Below are 21,358 nucleotides of genomic sequence, written 5' to 3' on the forward strand. Positions count from 1 at the left end.
TTAAGAACTTGTGTGTGTGTGTGTGTGTGTGTGTGTGTGTGTGTGTGTGTGTTTGGCTGACTTTTTAAAAAATGATTTATTTATTATTTATATGAGCACACTATAGCTGTCTTCAAACACACCAGAAGAGGGCATCGGATCCCATTACAGATGGTTGTGAGTCACCATGTGGTTGCTGGGACTTGAACTCAGGACTTCTGGAGGAACAGTCAGCTCTCTTAACCACTTAGCCATCTTTCCAGCCCAGTGTGTGTACTCTTCCCCCACCCTCACGTTTTTCTTTAAAGTTTATTCAATACAACATAATCTCCAACTTGACTGAGGCGGCTGACCACATCCAGGACCGAAGCCCCCTCTAAGCTGGAATTCGGTTGCTGAGCCAGCCCCAGCCTCAGCTTTCCTGTCAGCTCCAGGGGGCACAGCAGTCCTTCTGTAGGTGTCTCTGTCTGCCTCCCCTCTTGTGAATCTTGCAGGCCGCTCACCCTCTGGACCTTTGGGCTGAGGCCTGCCAGCCTCGGGACGGCTGTGGGGCAGGCAGGGAGGCAGGCACGATCTCCGGAGGTAGGTGCAGGTAATCTCGGAGATACTGGATGCCCTCATTCGTGAGGTACCAGTAGAAATGTCTCCAGGCAAACTGCTCCTTCACGTAGCTTCGAGACTTGAGAGACTGCGTGGCCTTCGTGACATGAAGTTTGGGCACGCTCTTGTCTGCCAGCTCGGCGTGTTTGGGCACGTGGACATCTTTTTTGGCAACCATCACTCCTTCCTTAAAAAGGAGTTCAGAGATGGCAACCCGATTCTTCTTAGGCATCAATATCGCGGTAGCTGCAGGGTCTGAGGCAGAGGCTGAAAAGGAAGGGGCGTGTGCCGCACAGCCTTTCTTCTGGGCCATGTGCTCTTAACCGCTGTGCCATCTCTCTATCCCCACTTCCCTTTTTTTTCTTTTCTTTTTTTTTTTTTTTCTATGCAGTTCTGGTTGGGACTTCCATTAAATGTAGACCAGGCTGGCCTCCACTTCTTTTGTTGTGCATGCTCTGTCTCTTGAGTGTGAGGATTAGAGGGAGGGGCCATCCTGCCCTGGTTTACAATATTGTTTTTCAGTAGGAAAAGGAACCTTGACGGATCCACGTCCTTTCAGTGGCACCAAGGCCAGAGGCCCCTGGTGGCTTGTTCCTTACTTTGGGGCATCATAAACACATATCAGCACAGACCGGCTAATAGACATCCAGTCCTGTTTCTGGCTGGAGAACTAGGTGTAGCTGTAGCCATTGGAGGTTTCCCGTTTCTGGATCAGCTATTATCAACCCTTTTCGGTGCTCCAGGAAATGTCTGAAGGAAGCTGCACTAAAAGCAGGTTTCTCTGCAGTGGTTGTCTACTGCTGGCTGCAACCAAACGACCTTGGCTAGAGAAGGGAGACAAACACTTTGTTTTCAGCTAAACACTTCAGCAACTGCCTTGTTTAAAGACACCAGTGGACTAAGTTCCAGCCAGAAGGATAAGGAATTGATTACCCCTCCCACTGAGGCTGGTGGGAACCCAAAGCAATCATTTCCTGGTAGAAACTCTTACCTCAAAGCAAATTCAATCGATTTCTGCTCACTCCTCCCATTCACTGGAAATCTTACAGTACAAAACCGGTTCCAGCCGGGTAAACCAGATGTCCCTGCAGGAGGGCTCCAGTTGTCAGTTTCTGGGAGCCTGGAGGATGCCTGACCCAATAAATCGGATGTGGTCAGAGTACTAGCAGAGGCTTGATCTCCTCTGCACTCTGGGCTGTGTCCTCTGCTCACCCTTTAGGGAAGATACTTCTTCAATGGCTCAACGATCCAGCTCTTCACTGAGCATTCATGCAATAATCACACCAGAGCTAAATTATAAATGAAGCCTTGCTGCTCCAAGCCTGGAAGATTATCCCAGCGCTTTGCTAATGTCTGTCAAGGTACCGGAGTTTACCATTCAGTCAGTCAGCGAATTGCCAGCAGGAGTACAGGGAGGTTTTGAAAGAAGATTTAGAATACAGTGGAAGTTACTATTCCCCCCACCCCACCCCCCATAGCCACATGCTTCTTCCCTTAGAAGGCCTTCAAGGTCAGAAGTTACATAACCAATCTTGGAAGGTTGCCAGTTGATGTAATGCTAGGTGGTAGATTATGATTTTATTTTGATAGAAACCCTGAGTGGTTCTAACTTCCTCAATTGAGAAATGTACGCACAATAAGCAGTTGGGATCCCAACAATAAACAGTTGGGATCTAAAAACTGAAGTGAATAAGGAGCAGTTAAGCAGAAGATACATTGGTAACCAGCAGTTAAGCAGAAGATACAATGGTAACCAGCAGTTTAGCAGACGATACATTGATATGCATCAATGTATACCTGATACATGATAAGGGTGTACATTGTGTCTATGTGAAAATAGTTGCAAAGCCAACTATTGTGGCAAGGATCTGTAATCCAAATTAATCCCACTGGGTGAGAATAAGACCACTATCACATTTTTGAGCCAAATTTGAAACAAGCTTTAATTAAATATTGGCCAAATGATGGGCACTGGGCAGGCCCATTCTGGGGTTCCCAGAAAATGGTCACGAGCCTTCATCCAATGCGGACAGCTGAACAGCCTGATATATTTCCTGCCTACATACCTCCCGGCTACATATGACCAAGCATATTTAGTGCAGTTGGGTCAACCAAACTTGTTCAGGGAAGAGGAAACCTATGACTTGTTATCTTCTATGGACAACTGCCTCCGGCCTCTCTGGAAGCATCTGCCCTTGGGTGAGGGGCTTTCAAGTCAGAGACATTTTGTTTTATGGATCTCTTAGGCACAGTAATTAAAACTTAAAACATGACTTTGGCTCTCACACAATATTCTGGAGGTTGAAGTAGGAGTATTATTTGTAAGTCAGAGGTCAGCCAGGATTGTGTAGCAAGACTGTTTCTCAAAACATTAGCAAGGGGGTCGGGGATTTAGCTCAGTGGTAGAGCGCTTGCCTACCAAGCCCAAGGCCCTGGGTTCGGTCCCCAGCTCCGAAAAAAAGAAAAAGAAAAAAAAAAAACATTAGCAAGAAATAAGCAACCATCAGCTGATATGCAATTAAAAACCATCGCCCCCAAAAAACACACAATTATCATGGTCTCTGAGCTTGGCAACTTGCTGTAATATGACTCTCAGGGATACTACATGTTGGATCTTGAACATACCCACCCCCCCGCAAAAGTCCACTGGGGGTTGTAGGCTATATATCCCCTGTCTACTGTCCAGGTATCAAATGTGTGCAGTGCATATGGAGGTCAGAAGACAGTGTTGGGTTCCCTAGAATTAGAGTTAAAGATAGTTGTGAGCTACCGTGTGGATGCTGTGAATTGAACCCAGGTCCCCTGGAAGAGCAGCCAGTGATTTTTCACTATCTTTCAAGCCCTCTGAACTTAAGCCTTTCAAACAGTGTTAAGATGGTGGGAGACTTTTGAAGTTGGGCTAAATGTATTTTGCATTATGATATGGCCACAGGCCCCCGGGAGTCAGGGAATGGAGTGTGGTTTACAAAATGTCCTCCATGGGCTCATGTGTTTGAACGTTTGTTCACCTTTGGTGGTGCTCTTTGGGGGCTTCCGGTGGTGCAGCCTTTCACTGCTGCTGGGCTTTGAGTGTTTAAAGCCGTTGGCCACTTCCAGGTCACTCTCTGCGTCACACTTGTGGTTGAGAGTGAGTGCTTGCTGCTCCAGCACCAAGCCTGCTGCTTGCTGTCCTGGCTTTCCCTCCAGGGTGACCTCTTATCCCTGCAGAACCTATACCAAAACAAACTTGTCCGTAAGCTGTGTTGTGGGAAGATTAAAAAAGCGGTGGAACTGGTTCCCGCCTGTTCTCACTTGGTGTGGAGGCCTCGCACTCCAGCTGTTTCTCTGCCAGCTGCTTTCCCCTCGGTGGGTAACACCAAAGTTTCAGAAACTTGTAATTTAGCAATTAGATTTATATGTTAAATACTCAATCCACAACACATCCACACAATAAATTCACTGCCAATTAATGAAGATTTAAACCTCCCACCTAGACAAATAAAAATTGACCTAGACCACCTGGATCTGGATCATCCTGCTCCGTCGTCTCCATCTCGATTTGCCTCCCTCCCTCCTCCTCCACCTCCTCCTCCTCCTCCTCCTCCTCCTCCTCCTCCTCCTCCTCCTCCTCCTCCTCCTCTTCTCTCCTTCCTAGACTTTTCCCGCCTACCCTTCCTTCTCATCCAATGATAGGCTTCACCTTATCCTGGACCCGCCTTGCTGCATGACATCATCCTTCAAAGTTGCTTTTTGGCCATGGTGTTGGAGCACAGCAACAGAGAGGAAACTGAGACACATGGCACAGGAGTCCTCGTAAAGGAACAGAGGTCCTAAGAAACAGTTAAACAAGGCCTTTATACTGAGCTGGGCTAGGAGCAGTAAGTTGTGAAGAAGCCACTGAACCCTGGGAAGGACTAAAAGAGTAACGGTTGTCTGAACAAGGGCTGTACACAGTTCTCTTGGTCTCATTATCTCTTCCTTGGTGATTAAAGTTTCATTTCTTTCCAGAATAGGGTGAGTGACTTTCGAATCAGAATTAAGAAGCAACAAAGTTCCAGATGATTTTCTTGCATCTGTTGTGTTTCAGATGTGTTTAAAAACTTAAGTTGTTGACATGTCAGCATAGCATATTTTCATCATCCACCGGGAGGCTCTCCCAACCACCTGCAGCCCAAAGGACTCAGGGTGCCAGAGTGCCATGCCTTGGGGTTTCACATTCTGAGCTCAATTCTCCTCCTCTTCCTCCTCCTCCTCTTCTTCCTCCTCCTCCTCTCCCTCCTCCTCCTCCTCCCCTCTTCTCCTCCCTCCTCCTCTCCCCTCCTCCTCCTCCTCCTCCTCCTCCTCTTCTTCCTCCTCTCCTCCTCCTCTCCCTCCTCCTCTTCTCCTCCTCCTCTCTCCTCCTCCTCTTCCTCCTCTCCCTCTTCCTCCTCCTCCTCTTCCTCCTCCTCCTCTTCCTCCTCTCCTCCTCCTCCTCTTCCTCTTCCTCCTCCTCCTCTTCCTCCTCCTCTTCCTCCTCCTCCTCTTCTTCCTCCTCCTCCTCTTCCTCCTCCTCCTCTTACTTCTTGCCTCTTCTTCTTCTTTTTCTTCTTCTTCCTCTTCTTCCTCTTCCTCATCTTCCTCCTCCTCCTCTTCTCTTCCTCCTCCTCCTCCTCTTCCTCTTCCTCCTCTTCCTCCTCCTCCCCCTCTTCTTCTTCTTCTTCTTCTTCTTCTTCCTCTTCTCCTCTTCTTCTTCTTCTTCTTCTTCTTCTTCTTCTTCTTCTCCTTCTTCTTCTTCTTCCTCCTCTTCCTCTTTCTCCTTCCTCTTCCTCTTCTCCTCTTCCTCTCCTCCTCCTCCTCCTCCTCTTCCTCCTTCTCCTTGAGATTTAGTTTTTATTTTATGTGTAGGAGTGTTTTCTTGCATGTATGTAGGTAGACCATGTGCAGGCCTAGCGGCCACAGATGGAAGGAGAGGATGTTGAAGCTACAGAGAGTTCTGAGTTGCCATGGGAACTGGACTGGGATCCTTGTAAGAGTAGTAAGATGTCTTAACCACAGAGTTGTCTCTCCAGACCCAACACTTAAATGTAGTGAGGTCCACTTTCAAACCTTGTGTTATTTTTATACAAATTAAAAATATATAAACTTTAGCCAACCACGGTGGTACATGCTTTTAATCTCCAGCTCTCAGGAGGCAGAGGTGGGCGGATCTCTGTGGGTTTGAGGCCATCCTGGTCTACATAACAAGTCCAAGCGCTCCATAATGAGACCCTATCTCAAAAGTAAATAAGTAAACAACAACAAAAAAGAGAACCCAGAAACTCTAAGCCTTAAAAAAATTAATTTTAGTCACAGGTACTGTATGTTCAGCCCTTTGGGGCAGAGAAAAGAAATATCAAAGGTTAAAAAAACAAAGGTTGAAATGTTTTAAATAATCTTTAAAAAGTTTGAAGGCATATAAAAAAGAATCAACAAACTTAATTTATTTTCAAATAATTGACTGATCTAAAAATATTCCAGAAGATAGAATAAGATCTGGAAGACAAAGACGAGGTCAAAGAGGATGAAAGGAGCTGGGAATCCCAGGGTGCCCCAGAAGGGAGCTTTTCAACCCATGAGGGACAGGGGTAACTGTAAGTGATGTCTATCGGTTGTGATCAGTATTAAAGCAAAGGTAAAATTAAAAAAGCAAAAGGAAGATGAGAATCAGGATGGAACCACACAGAGACGGTCTGAGATGCGTGTCAAGCATTTGAAGGGGGAGCGGTGAGCGGCCATGTGTCAATCAACAGACTTCATGCTCAAAGCTGAGGTCAGACATGTGCCATTGTCAGGGCAGGAAGCTGAAATCACACGGAGGGAACCGTCAGAGAACAGAACAAAGAACCAGTACACAGAGGAACCGCTCCCAGAGGGTGACATTCACCCATTCAAATGGGAAGAAGGTATTACATCTAATCAGAACTTATGTTCAGATACCAAATGGGCGTGGCTGGCTAATGGGGGTGGGGTGGTAGTCTGACCCTTGGCCTGCTGCCACGAATACTTCAGAACCTCATTATGCTTCCTCCTTCCAGGGCACTGCTCTCCTGCTAGCGGCTTCCCATGGGCCACGTCCAACTCTAGCGTCAGTTGAAATGTTTCGCCTGGGCTTCTTGTGCCTTGCAACCGTGATTGAAAATAACCTCAGGTTTAAAACCATAAATGGGTCATCCCCCGGGGCTCGGTCATTCTCAGATAATCCAACTGAGATTAAATCATGCTATATAATTAAACTATAGTAAAAAAAAAAAAAAGGTAGTGCTGTGGAGGGCAAGGCAGCTAGTGGCTTGGAATATAAAACCCAGTGTTTTATTAGAAGGCACATGGCATAAATGCATGGGTTGTCCTAGAAGATTTATAGAAACACTGGCATTAAACACTGGAACAGGTGAACTAGAGGTCAGAGGTCAGAGGTCAGGGTGAGTGTGAATCACTGAGTCCTGGAGTCCTCAGGTCACAGACTGTAATCAGAGGTCAGCCCTGCTGCTGTCACTAATTAACAACCAGGATTCTGGAACAATGGCCGTGTGTCCAGCCATCACCCTGAGAGAGCGGCATGGCTGGGGCCAGGTGAGAAGAATGAAATACTAGATGTGACAGTCATTAGTGTGCTGGAGGTGACCTTGTTATTGGTCTCTAAGTCACGGCTGAGAAAAAGAGAAGGAGAAATGCAAAGTTCTCATCTCCCTCAGTTTCTTCTTTGTGCAAGAAGACAGGAAGGGAAAATGATCTTTAAAAAGTACTCAGACAGGGTATTAGCCCTGTGGGGCCACAGAAGGAGAGCAAATGCATTTATCTAGAGAAATAAAAGCCATTCAGACAGCAAAGAGTGAGATTTGGCAACGCAGGCCTCGTTTGCAAGCTCATTTTCCTTCCTTATCTCCTTCCTGATGGTTAGTGGGCTCAGGGGAGCCAGGCTGCTGCTTGTCAAGCTCCAAATCTTGCACGTTTCTCCCTAGCATCTCTCTGCCTAGGGACCCATGTACCCAGTCCTCCACTGTACAGCCAGCTCTGGGAGGGCTGGGAACTGCAGAAGCATCTAGCTCCTGCATTCCTGTGTAGCTCTGAGCCTGGCTAGGAAGGACAGTAGACAGGAGAGATATATAGTCTATAACCCCCAGCGGGTGCCAGGAGCCACGGGTAGCACCTACCCAATATATATTATTATGAGTTTTTTTTTTTTTTTTTTTTTGGTTCTTTTTTTTTTGAGCTGGGGACCGGAACCCAGGGCCTTGCGCCCTAGGCAAGCGCTCTACCACTGAGCTAAATCCCCAACCCCTTATGAGTTCTTTATACATAAGTTTTTCTTACATATGCAAAAGCACAATTCGTAAAACAAATATGGTAAGGTATTAGCAGCAGCTAAATAGATAGAACAGTTATAACAATAGAAGGTGGGCCACACCTCTCTCTCTCTGCTCACGTGGTGCTCCCATGGGACGTGCAGTATGGTATTTGTGTGGTGAGGTAAATGACGTTAGGTACTGTGATGTAACAGAGTGTCATTGAGCTTCTGGTGGGACATCAAACTTATAAACTGTCTCTCTCTGGAATCTTCCATTTAGTATTTTGGGATCAAATTTGGCCGCGTGTAACTGAAACCACGGAGAGAAAATGAAGGGGGAAGGGTTGAGAGCCTTCTAGCTTGATGAAGATCTCGCCTTTCCATCCCTCCTCTCTCCGCTATACAGGCAGAGCTCTCCACTCACAAGCGCTGTCAGAAACGGGTTAGACTCAGTGGTTCTGGACCTATGGGTCACAGGGGTCACGTATCAGATCTGCACAGCAGCTGTTAACATTCCCATTGATAAAAGTAGTAACATTACAGTTACGGAGTAGCCATTAAAGTAATCTTACAGTTGGAGGCCGTCACAACAAGAAAAATTGTATTAGAGAGTCGCAGGAAGGTTGAGAACCACCGAGTTTCTGCTGACTGGCCTCCGAAGTCCTTATTTGTCACATCAGCGAGTTAGAAGATTTGGAATATCAGATATCTAAACTTGGACAGAAGCTGGATGTTTCTAGGACACATATGAAATAAAGATCGAATTCCCATGGGGTTAAAGAATTTGGCAAGTATGAAACATACACTTTCTCTCAGTGGTGATTTTAGTAGTACGGTTATCTAATCCCCACCCCCATTCCATCTAAGAATTTATTCTCTTCTGTTCTTGGTGGAGCTTAAGATTCAATTTGGGCTTAAGTGAGCTACTGACCCAAAGCTGAACTGACAAACTTGAGGGCACCTTAGTAACTGTACCCCACAACTGCATTTACCACTTATCTTTGTTGTCTGAGAACACAGAACCAGCAGTCAGGGGCGCTGCCTGCCCCCACCAGCGAGGAAGCCCCACAGGAGCCCAGGGCTGTAGTTAAAGTGCACACTCAGTCAGCATCCTGCTGGCCAGAGCTCCCGAGAGCTTCCCAGAGCTTCCTGGAGCTCCGAGAACTCCTAGGTCTCAAGACACTTTTCTCTGCAAACTGATCATTGCTGAGGTCAGATCGTGTGCAGCAACTCAGAAACTCTACCAGAAATAGAAGGTGCTCCAAAACCTAGGCAGGGACTTCAAAGCCACAAAACCGAGGATCAGGAGGAGGGTGGTGCCCGCAGAGTCCTTCCCCTAATAAAATACAAAAAGCTCACTCTGAGGTCTGTGTGGCTCTGGCAGTTCAGAATGTGCCACCACTTCCCCCAAGTCCACTGCGACTCTGAAAGTGCCCCACAGGAAGCTGAGGATTTCCAGAGACCAAAACCATTTGCTCAGTAGATCTGCATGGATAACTAAATTCCTCATGCATGCCCGAGCGGCCAGCGTGGGTGGCAGACATCCTGATGATGAACGATGGCTGTTGGACTCCAAGGGTGGTTGCCTAATTGTTAGTTGGAGCCGAGGTAAAGCAACAGCAGGACACGGTGGGGGCTGAAAACACTGTAGAAGCCTGCCGCTTCCTGTCACTTTATTGTGCCACTGCGGGCTCCTGGGCCACTTCGTTCTTTCTGCTAATTTTCCTCATTTATAAAATGCTAAAAGCGCCCAGTTCCTGGGGTGCCATATAACTACTGTGGTGTTGTCAACTCGGAGGACTGCTGGGAGATCTTTTAAAGCGATGGTTATACACGGGAAAAGGCTGGTAACTGTTTAACGACAAGCTCTCTGGAGAGGGAGCTCTGTGTATAATGCTGGCTGATTTTCATGGGTCACGTGCTCCCTCCTCGGCTGATAGCAGGCTACTAATGGGAACACAGCTGTCGCTTACCGTTCTAGTATGAAACTCGGAGGGGAGGAGGTGGTCGCGGTTGGCACTCGAGAGCTGGGGCTGGCACGCTACAGGGGACAGCGCGCAGATGCTAAATGAGAGATACTTGGGAAGTGGTCATGGTGAGGGGACTAAAATGGACACCAGGTCTGAAGAACCGCTGGGTGGACAGAGACAGGTCCACAGACAACCTGAACTTTGGTTTGCAGACATAATGGAGAACTCAAGAGACAGTTTTGTAGATGCCCCCCGTGGAAGAAATACAGAATTTGGGGCTGAGGAGACAGCTCAGAGGAGTAATTGCCCCAGGAGGGTGAGGACAGGAGCCTGTTCCCCTAGCACCCATGTAAATATCAGACAGAGAGGGTGATCCTCTCAACACTTGAGAATTAGAGACAGAAGACCCTGGAGCAAGCTAACTGGCTACTCTAGCGAATTTCCAAGGTCTGGATCAATATCTAAGGGGAGGGCTACCAAGGAAGACACACCAATCTCTGGCCTCTACCTGCATGAGTACATATATGCATGCACACTTGCACATGCATGTCCACACATACATAAACATGCATGAATACATATACCTGCACCACACATATTTGCTTGCAAAAAAAAAAAAAGGAGAAAAAGTTCAACCAACCAGAATCGGCCAACACATTTATAATTCTATAACTAAGGATTTTTCTAGTAAGATAAAGCAGGTAAAGCGACCGTGTAACTACGGCCATCAAGTATGTCTTTATTTCTGTTTCGTTTTTGGCAGAGAGAGGCCTTTGTATCGCTGGCTTTTGGGCTCCATTAGTGTAGGGCTGCACGGTGCCCTCCCTACAGCACCCAGTACTCATTATCAAGGTCTCCATGGACAGCGCTATCCTAGGGTCGTGCCTAGGGTTGTGGGACACCATCCCCTTTGTCCTGTAGAGCTATGGCAGTTCCAGAATGATCTCAGGGCAGAGATGGCAAGTCACAGGGTTTGCCTGAGACGCTCTGCAAACAGATCAGCCATGATGAGGAGGGAAAACTAGCACCTGTGGTTAGATTGAACCCGCTCTCTCTTCCTTTTCCTCTTATCTTGCTGTTGATTCTTGGCTTGAGGAATATGATTTGGCTCAGATCCTGCTGGCCTTCTGCAAACATAAAATGTAAGCGTGTTGATTCCTTTGTCACTCCTGTTACTTGCCCGTCACTCACTGGACACTGGGGACAGTAGAGTGTTACGGAAAAGCCGCTTCCCTACACACAAGTGTTCTTTGGTTTCAGATGACATTGTGCACACTAGAAAGGTCTGTCCACGAGAGGCTGTTGACTTGTTTATCGCTGCCTTTCATTTTATTTTCCTAGTGACTCAAGTGGCTGAGTCTGATCTGAATACTTGGTCCCTTCACTAAGTTTACCAAAATAATTTCTAAAAGGCTACTACATTTTTCTTTTCTCCTAGAACTGTAGATTCTCAGATCTTTGAAGACGGAGGTGTCAGGGATTCTCTGCATGGTACATTTAGCCCTGAAAATCGGACTCACCCTTGACTGAAGGAATTCGGGCAAGCCCATTTGGATCAGTGTTTGCATAAGATTAAACCCCTTTCTGGAGTTTGTGTTTAGAGAGACTATCTCAACCCCATTGCCGGGGACAGGCAATGCCAGGTGAGGAGAAAAACTGGGAGAAATAGTGATTTTATCTGTCAGCCATAGGGTACCCACATATTTGGTCAGCCACTGTTCAGAGCTTTCTCTATTTTTAAAAAAATTAAATTTTATTTATTGTGTGCATGTATGTGTGTCTGTGTGGAAACACATGTGTCCCACAGCGTGTGTAGAGGTCTGAAAACCTGTAGCTTTCTCTTCCTACCACCTGGGTTCCAGGGATCAAATCCAAATCCTCAAGATTGGCAGAGGTGCCCGTTCTGAGATCTCTCTGACCACGTTTTTTGAATGGGTTTAACAGCTCAAAAATCCAAGGAAAGCAGATCGTCTTCCCTAACGTGGGTGGTCCTCACCCACCGCATTTAGCCCTGGATAGGGCAAAGGGTTGGCTCTCCCCTAAATAGAAGGGAATTCTTCCCTTTTTCGGCTCCTTTTCAGATGGCCCAGGGCCTTTGGACTTTGCCTTAGTCAGGGTTTCTATGCTGTGACAAACACTATGACCAAAACTAACTTGTTTACAGTTCCACATCACAGTCCGACATGTAAGAGTAGACTCAAGGCAGAAATCCCGGAGGGAGGTACTGAAGCAGAGGCCGTGGGGGAGAGCTGTTTACAGGCTTACCCCCAAGCACAGGTACACAGCACCACTCCCTGTGGGATGGGCCCACTCATCCACCACTAATTTAAACATGCGCCGGGAGCCTGCTGATTGGACAATCGTCTTTACCCAATAACTGGTGTAAAACTCGCCAGCGCAGGCTTGAACTGGAACATCCGCTGTCTTGGGTCTCAGTCCTGTTGGCTTTCAGGGTGACACTCTGCCATCAGCTGTCCTGGGTCTCCGTCTCGTACTGGCACACTGTCAGTGTCATGGCCACAGAAACCAACCCCTTATAATGCTTCCCCCCTCCCCCCGTGTGATGCACTTGCACAGGTGATGGCGTCATGTGGAGGAGCTGAGGAACGCCCAGCTTGTTCACCAAGCTCTTGATAAACTACACAGTTCTGTACTTTATAACATACGTAACCCTTGACGATGGCAATAAATGACCGTGTTAACGGTTCATGTCGTTACTGTGCTGTATCTTTATTGTTATTAATTATACTTATTTAAAAAATTGTTTGACATCCTACACATGGAGATCTAAAGCAGATAGATTGTAAATTGTAGGCTACTCCGGGCTATGTAACAATAGCCTACCTAAAAAAGAAAGAGAGAGAGAAAAAATAAAGAGAAGAGTGGGAAGGAAGGAAGGCTAGGCGCGCCGACTTCTCTTGGTCTCCACTTTACTGTAGTTTTCCTCTTTAGATGTGTTTAGCTGTTCAGATCCTCTCTGCTGTGTTATAAACACAGCATTCAGAGCAATCACATGCTGACATTTTTGTGCCACCTCGGCTTGTGTAAGTACACTCTGGGACATTCACACAACGTCAAAATGAACTGACAACAGTTTTTCTTCATTCACTTTTAAGGCAGAGTTTCTTAGTACAGACTGGGTTGGCCTGGAATTCACTATGCAGTCTAAACAATCCTCCTGTTCCAGCTCCTCTCTCTCTCTCTCTCTCTCTCTCTCTCTCTCTCTCTCTCTCTCTCTCTCTCTCTCTCTCAGTCCCTGGAAATCTTGACTTACAAAATACTTCTTTCCGATAGCTTCTAGAACTCCATCCTCTCCTTTTAAGTCCCAAACTTCTTTGATGACCTTGGTCATTTTCCCTACTGTCAGGAGACAGACAGGAGGGAGAGGGGAGGAAACAACAGAAGTGGTGTAGAATAGCAAGTTTCTCAACTAAGATGGGAGCCTGGAGACCATGGAATTGTACCTTGTGCCTAAGGTGGACGGCTTCAAGCATGCAGTCCTCGGACTCTGGACTGAACACTCTTAAGGCATTGCTGGGCTCTAGGATTCAGTGACTTCTACCTTGCCTCCTCTTCTTAGCTGATGACCTTGGACTCAGCTGTCCTTGACTTATTTTTAAAATGAAGGTCCGTCTCGTGAGTTACTAGAATGAGTTCTTGAGAATAGAGCGATAGTCTAGCACCTAGGACATATTCTATGAGAGTTATCATTGTTAACTGCTAACAGTAGTAGTTATTCTGTTTTATCCTGACCTCTATTTGAAGTTTGAATGTCTAGATTCCGTTACTTTATATAATTGATCTTTCCTTTAGACTCTGGGCAGCTGCAGATCTGACAGCCAGCATGTCTATGTGTCATAAGGTCTTGAAACTCAAAGTGGAGGAGGAACCAGCAGCTTGCACTGCCTGGGGGAGTTTATCAAAACCATGGGATTCAGGATGCATATAAGCCATGGGCACATTAATGTTTGTCTCAGGATATGACTCAAGATGACAAACTGACAAAGAGTATAGGGTTAGGGACAAATGCCCTGTGACTCCACTGTAATTTAACACTGATCAAATTCAGCTCTGGCCAACTCTGCCAGTCACGTTCACGTCCATAATGTCTGCCTGGATGACTGAAGGAAACAAGATTTATTTTGTGTCACAGTAGGTGATTTCAGTCCTGGCCTGGCAGGGAAAGACATGGCTGAATGGTTCCACCCTTAGTGGTGGGGACAGGAAGCAGAGACTCCTCCCACCACAACGGCCAAGGAAACATAGATTGTGGACCAGAGCCAGGGCCCACACACAATCTTCAAAACCAGGACCCTAGTGACCTTCCAGCAGAGAACCCTGACCTCCTAAAGGTTCCATAACTGTGTTACCAACCGGGGACCAAGTGTTTAAAATACATGTGGATGGGCACTCATTGATAAGTGGCTATTAGCCCAAATGCTTGAATTACCCTAGATGCCTAGAACAATGAAACTCAAGGCGGATGATCAAAATGTGAATGCTTCACTCCTTCTTTAAAAAGGGGGGAACAAGAATACCCTTGGCAGGGGACAGGCAAAGATTAAAACAGACACAGAAGGAACACCCATTCAGAGCCTGCCCCACATGTGGCCCATGTATATATAGCCACCCATTAGATTGGATGGATGAAGCAAAAAGAAGTGCCATGGATAGATCGCCCTGAGAGACACAGCAGAATACAGTTACAGAAACCAGCAGCAAACCACTGAACTGAGAATAGGACCCCCCATTGAAGGAATCAGAGAAAGAACTGGAAGAGCTTGAAGGGCTCAAGAGACCCCATATACAACAATGCCAAGCAACCAGAGCTTCCAGGGACTAAGCCAATTCCTAAAGACTATACATGGACTGACCCTGGACTCTGACCTCATAGGTAGCAATGAATATCTAGGAGCACCAGTGGAAGGGGCCCTGGGTCCTAAAGACTGAACCCCAGTGAACTAGATTGTTGGGGGAGGGCTGGCAAAGGGGAGGAGGATGGGGGGAGACACCCATAAAGAAGGAGAGGGAGGGGGATGTTGCCCAGTGAAACGGAAAGGAATAACACTTCGAAATGTATATAAGAAATACTCAAGTTAATAAAAAAAAAGTGGAAAAAAAATACATGTGGATGGGAAGATATTGTAGGTTCAAACCATAATAGCCACATAGTAAAAGTCAGAATTATGGAAGGATTCTGAATGGCAGAACTGGGGTTGGAGAGGACCTGGGGCAGCAATCAGAGCTCTTGGACATTCTATGGCACTGGCCTTTGATGCCTCAACTTTACCTGCCTTCTATCCAAGTTCTCTCAATATGTGTCAGTATCTTCTGCTCCAGTCAGTCCCTGGCTAGGCTGGAATGGATGTGAGGGAAGATGCTTGGTCAGGAGCTAACTCTCTGTGCTACTAAAAAGACTGTGTTCCAGAAAATGTGAGTTCAGAGTTTTGCTCACCAGCAGCCTTCTCGGGTAACCACTAACATGAACCGTACTACCTGACTACACTGGGTTCTAAGTCGATGCATCTCAAACTTGCCTCATGGAAGACATGGAGAAGGGAGTCTGACTCAGAAGGGAGGGGCATGCTATTTTTAGACAAGAATGGTACATTTACCAGATCGGGTCACTATACAAGTTTGCTAACACATTATTTGTGAGTGCTCAGTGGCGATGCATTTGGAAAGTCTAAGCATAGAGGATCCCCTGGGAATCTGAGTATCCTTAAAAAAAAATATGGCCCCCGGAGAACAGAAAGCTGCCGGATCTGAAAAATAAAGCCTGTATTTCCCAGAAGGCCATATCTGGGAATCAATTTAGAATTTGGACTACAGTCATTTGAGGGAAGAGAACTATTTTTAATCTGATCCACTGTTTAGTCTTTGACAAAAAGAATGCATGTTGGTAGAGGCTTAACCACCCTCACTTTAGGAGAAAGAGTCACGTTCTGGCTTCTGTTTAAGGAATCGTTGGGAACACAGTAGCCGTAGCTTTGAAAGTAGTGGGCGCGGGGGTCGGGGGGCGTGTTGGTGGGTGGGTTGGTTGGTAGGTGGATAAATTATTTGATTGGTTGTTTGGTTATTTGGTGGGTGGGTGAATTGTTTGATCGGTTGTTTGGCTATTTGGTGGATGGGTAAGTGGTTTGACTGGTTGGTTGATTGGTGGGGTGGGTGAGCAAGTTGATTGGTTGTTTGGTGAGTAGGTGATTTGATTGGTTAGCTGGTTGTTTGGTAGGTGGGTAAATTGTTTGATTGGCTGTTTAGCCGTTTGGTGGGAGGCTGAGCTGTTTGATTGGTTGGGTGGGTGGGTTGATTGGTTGTTTGGTGGGTGGGTGATTCGATTGGTTGGTTAGCTGGTTGACGGATGGGTTGTTTGTTTCCTAGAATGTGTTTAGGTGTGTACAATGCAACCTAAGAAGAACAGTGAACGTTAAAGGGATTCGTGGTAAGAACAGAAGCAGGAACAGTTCTGGAGACCGTGTTCTCCAGAGACTGCCTCATGTAGAATTGAGAGCTAGAGACCGTGGAGTCTCCCCAGAGGTCTTTAGTGAGGATGAGCACACAGAAAAGACCACCCAGGTTCTCTCCTGTACTTCTGAGGGGCCAGACTGTGGACATCAAGTGGAAATTATGGAGAAGGGAACTTCTGATCGATATAAACTAACGCCATTAAAAAATAATCTCTGACCCAGAATTTCTCCTGTGGAGAAAATGCTCAAGACAGGGCAATTGCCTTGGTTAAGTTCGGCTTCTGTTGGCGAGATTGCTGCAGTCGGAACACCACCAGAATTATTTATAGTGTGTGAGGTGGTGTGGGGCACGTCTCAAGAGGCAAGAGGGGGACATTTTACATTTTTTTTTTTTTGTGGTTTTGTTAGAGAACAATAAAAAGTGGGAGCGGGGTGGGGGAGGGTGTAACCATGGGCTTTTCCGCTCTCTCTCCAGTTCTCAGAGGCTATGTATGAATATGCCTAGGCAATAAGCTTTGGCTGTTCCCTGACTAACTCTCAACGTAATATCTTATTTATTCTAACCTGAGTTCAGGTACGTGGATGGTTTCTTCTCAGTTTTATATGTCTGACCTCCTCACAGTCCTGATGGCAAATCTCCCTCCTCTTGAGTATCTCCCAGAGTTCCTCTCTCTCTGCCAGATGTCCTACCTTCTAATCCTGTGTCAGCTTACTGGTCATCAACTTTTTATTGATGGGCGATTTTTCCACACAGTGCACAGGAGATTATCCCTGTAGGAGGGAGAGAAACCATTAAGAAGTGTGAATCGGGAAGGGCAGTCATGGTGGCCTGTCTGTGGCAGAAGGGGCAGATCTGAAAGGACAGACCACCTCTCCGTGCACTCCTTTATCAGTGCATATTTTTGAGTTCGAGGATAAGTTAGATAGAAGGGACAGTACAACGAGCAAAGTCGATGCAGTGACAGCTACTCTGGTCAGTACACCCTGCGGCAGAGCGAGTAGATGGACACAGGAATACATAGGTGTAGTTGGCAGGAAACATATTGTGGTAAACAGAGACAAGTGGGTCAAAGACTGCCCAGGTCTACTTTTGATTGGGAAACAGAATAAGTTGAGTGGCTCACTACCACCCATGTCTGTGGTTGGTTAAGAAGTTGAAGCCTTTCGGGCAGAAGCAAAGCTTTACCACTCTCTGGAATTTCAAGGATTAGAACCAACCTCATCAAAGGAACCCTACCTACATCTCTACATACATCTGGTCAATAAAATGTGGCGTTGAACTGGCATTCAGCTCAGTGGCAGAGTGCTTACCTAGCATGTGATGCCTCAAGTTCATCCTCAGCATGCCTCCTCTCTGACCAACCAACCCACTAACCAACCAACTTATCCACCCACCCACCAAGCAACCAGTTTAAGATCGGTGACATTGGTTTCTGCTGTTACAATCATTGCTGCAATTAAACATCATCCCAAATCTACTTACCGGTGTTCATTCCAAGTGTATATTTGGCGTAAGTCCCTATGGAATTTCGAAGATGTTTTAAACACTACCAATATATGTTTATATCATCAATTATATATAAAACTTTCTAGTCAAGTCATTTCATTCGTTCACGTCTAAAATCCTAGCATTTGGGAGAATGAATGACCATAAATTCAAGGCCATCCTTGGAAACACAGTGAGACCCTATCTCAAAAAGTTCCTATTCTTCCGGGGGTTCTGGGGACTGAAATCTAGGTGCAGCCCCTTTCAGTCCCCTAGGGTGTGTGCACACCTTACTACTTACACACACTCCCTTTAGAGTCTGCCTAGATGTCTTAGTTTAGCCTTCTTGAATACTTAAGCTTTCTTTGCAGACACAAACAAACAAACAAACAAACAAACAAAAAAGATGCACACACACACACACACACACACACACACACACACACACACACACACCACTGTGCAAAGGGCATGCTACGTGTTGGAGGATGTTTTGACACTCTGTATTCTTTTTTTTAATTTTTTATGTTTTTTCGAGCTGAGGACCCCAACCCAGGGCCTTGCGCTTGTTAGGCAAGCGCTCTACCAGAGCTAAATCCCCAACCCCGACACTGTGTATTCAAATGTTGATTTCTGTACCCAGGGATCTGGTTGCAGTCCAGACTTTGGTATCGCCATTATTGTGAATCATCTCCTGACTCAGCATTTTGTAAAACATTGTTCTCCATCGTCTTCTGATTGGTTAGACAAAGAGCTGAACACCAATAGCTGAGCAGGAGAGGAAAAGGTGGGACTTCTGGGCCCAGAGAGAGGGAGAGGGTCTCAGCTGGGGACCTGGGGAGTTGTCATCAGGACACGGATGAAGAAGGAGGTGGAAGGGACTGGGATGGCAGGTAACGGGCAGGTGGGACACGTGGCTGTGAAGTAGAACGGGTCAGCACAGTCGGGTCCGAATAGCTCAGAATCTGCCCAGCTACAGAGCCTGAAGCTTTTAATAGAAAGGGCAGGCATAGAAAAGCCCATATTGATTTTAGCTTTGGAGTCTCAACCAAAACTGAGAGGACAGCCATTTTGTTCTAACATCCACCTTAGGAAAAAAGTCTTTTAGATAGGAAAAGTATGATCATCAAAGGGAGTTGTTTCCATGAAAGCCTGAGGTAAATATTTCAGAAATGACACTGCAGATTTGGTACAGATGTGTAGGAACAGGCTCTCATGATTTCTGCCCCTATCAAAGAACACAAGATGGAGGGCTTACAGAAGTAGGAATAAGGAAATAATAATAAAAATAAAAAGAGCTTGTGGGGCTGGAGAGATGACTCAGTGGTTAAGAGCACACTGACTGCTCTTCCAGAGGACCTGAGTTCCAATCCCAGCAACCACATGGTGGCTCACAACCATCTGTAATGGGATCTGATGCCCTCTTCTGGTGTGTCTGAAGACAGCTACAGTGCACTTATATATAATAAATAAATAAATCTAAAAAAAAATCTTGTTAATTTTTAATCCACTGGAGAGAATAGTTTCTGGAACAGAGGATAAGCTATGGGGATAAAAGCAAGGCTAGGTTGCTTGCAGGCCATCAGTGGCCTTCCTGGAGAAGGCAAGGCATGGTCACTTGCAGGGGGTTGGTGGCCTTATTACAGAAGGCACACTTGGGTGTCTTAGCAGACAGAGAGGGAAGGTCTGCCTATTAGGGACAAGCACAGAGAACACGAAAGACAAATTCATTTGTTGCCAGTTTCCACCAGTCAGACCTGTAAAACATCATTGGTTGGTGTGAGGCAAACGGAGTCTTGCAAGGACAGAGTACTCGGCACCAGTAGCTGGCTGTCACATTTGGCAGATTGGAAAATGGCTTCCAAACCCACCCAAAGGGCCAGTGTAAGTGTTTCAAATGAGAAGAGTCTCCCTGTTGTGGGTCGTTTTGAAATTTCATTTGTGTTTCTCCAGGTGCTAAGAGGCTCTCGGTGTGGAGGGGAAGTGATTTGTCTGCCTGCCTGCCTGCCTACCTTCCTGTCCGACCTCCCATTTCATTGATTGGCCTGAGTGCTCAGTGCCATTTCCTCACTGAGGAAACAGTAATTGTGCTTGCCCGTACTCTCTCCCCACTGCTCAGTCAGACGTGGCATACCGTCTCACTAATTGAAACTGAGCTCCGGGAGACACAGCAATAATCTAATTTATTGGTTTTGCTTTTCCGGTTGCCTTTCTGAGAAGATCCATCACCGGGAGGCAGAATGGAAGCGGCTGATGAGAAGGGAACAGAAGTGGGAATAAGATTCCAGGCCAGGCTGAGGTAACTATGTGAGGGGCATCTCCCTGAACCAATCCCATTGGTGGGGCCTTTAGCTGTGGTTACATATGCATGTGGTGACTGACGGTCACGTTAAGAGTAGTGATGAAGAAGCTATAACTCTGGAAGGGCTATGGTGAGGGGTGTGGATAGGATTGGAGGATTTTCCTCACTCTTACATAGCCTCCTTTAGCACCTCCCACAATTTTCTGAGAAGCATTTGGCCCATATAAATATTATTTCCTGCTATGCAGATGCAGATTCGGGTATCTTAGCCCCTCTTCCAAGGTTACAGTCCATCACTGAGAGAAGGCAGGCAGGACCCAAGGAAGACTGCTTGCTGGCTTGTTCAGACTCATGCTTAGTTAGGCTTTTTATATACGTTGAGGAGACAACTGGCCATGGAATGGTGCCGCCCACAGTGGACTGGATCCTCCTACATCAATTAACAATCAAAACAATCCCCCCATACATTTCCACAGGCCATTCTCATCTGGGAAGCCCTTCAATGGAGACTCCCTTCTCAGATGACACTAGGCTTGTGTCAAGTAGATAATTAAAGCTAACTAGGTCAGTGGTCATAGGTAAGATGGAGAGCACCAGGTGGCCTTGTTCTGGTAGTTAATATGACACATTTTCAGCTTAAGATAGTGTGACTATGGCAACTCTTATAAGGTCAACATTTAATTGGGGCTGGCTTACAGGTTCAGAGGTTCAAGTCCATTATCATCATGTGGGAAGCATGGCAGCATCCAGGCAGACAGGCATGGTGCTGGAGCAGGAGTGGCAGCAGGAAGAGAGAGAACTTCTGGGCCTGGCTTGAGGTTCTGAAACCTCAAAGCCCACCTCCAGTGACACACTTCCTTCAATAAAGCCACACCCACTCCAACAAGGCCACACCTCCTAATCCTTTCAAATAATATCACTCCCTATGAGCCTGTGGGGGCCATTTCCATTCTGACTACGTCTTTACCCGCTAAGCCATCTCACCAGTCCAAGTTTGTCTTTTTTTTTTTTTTTTTGGGAGCTGATTTAGCTCAGTGATTAAAAAAAAGGCCCTGGGTTCCTTCCCCAGCTCCAAAAAAAGAACCAAAAAAAAAAAAAAAAAAGCATTCCTTTCCCTGACATCTCTAAAGGCTAGTGTAAAGCAGATGCTCTTTTCTCTTCTGGAAAATTAACACCTAAATACCCAAGTGCCTGGAGGCTCTGCTAGAGGCACAGCCATGAAATATCAAGCACTTTCTAGAACGATCGATGCTCTTCTCCCTACCCACAGAA

At 46.4% G+C, this 21,358-nt stretch overlaps 1 pseudogene; it reads right to left on the reverse strand.

Annotated features, from left to right (window-relative positions):
• Nucleotides 1-292: 292 nt before the first annotated feature.
• On the reverse strand, nt 293-892 carry LOC116896049 (annotated as a pseudogene).
• Nucleotides 893-21,358: the final 20,466 nt, after the last annotated feature.

Source organism: Rattus rattus, chromosome 3, assembly GCF_011064425.1.
Source record: "Rattus rattus isolate New Zealand chromosome 3, Rrattus_CSIRO_v1, whole genome shotgun sequence".
Taxonomy (NCBI): Eukaryota; Metazoa; Chordata; class Mammalia; order Rodentia; family Muridae; genus Rattus; species Rattus rattus.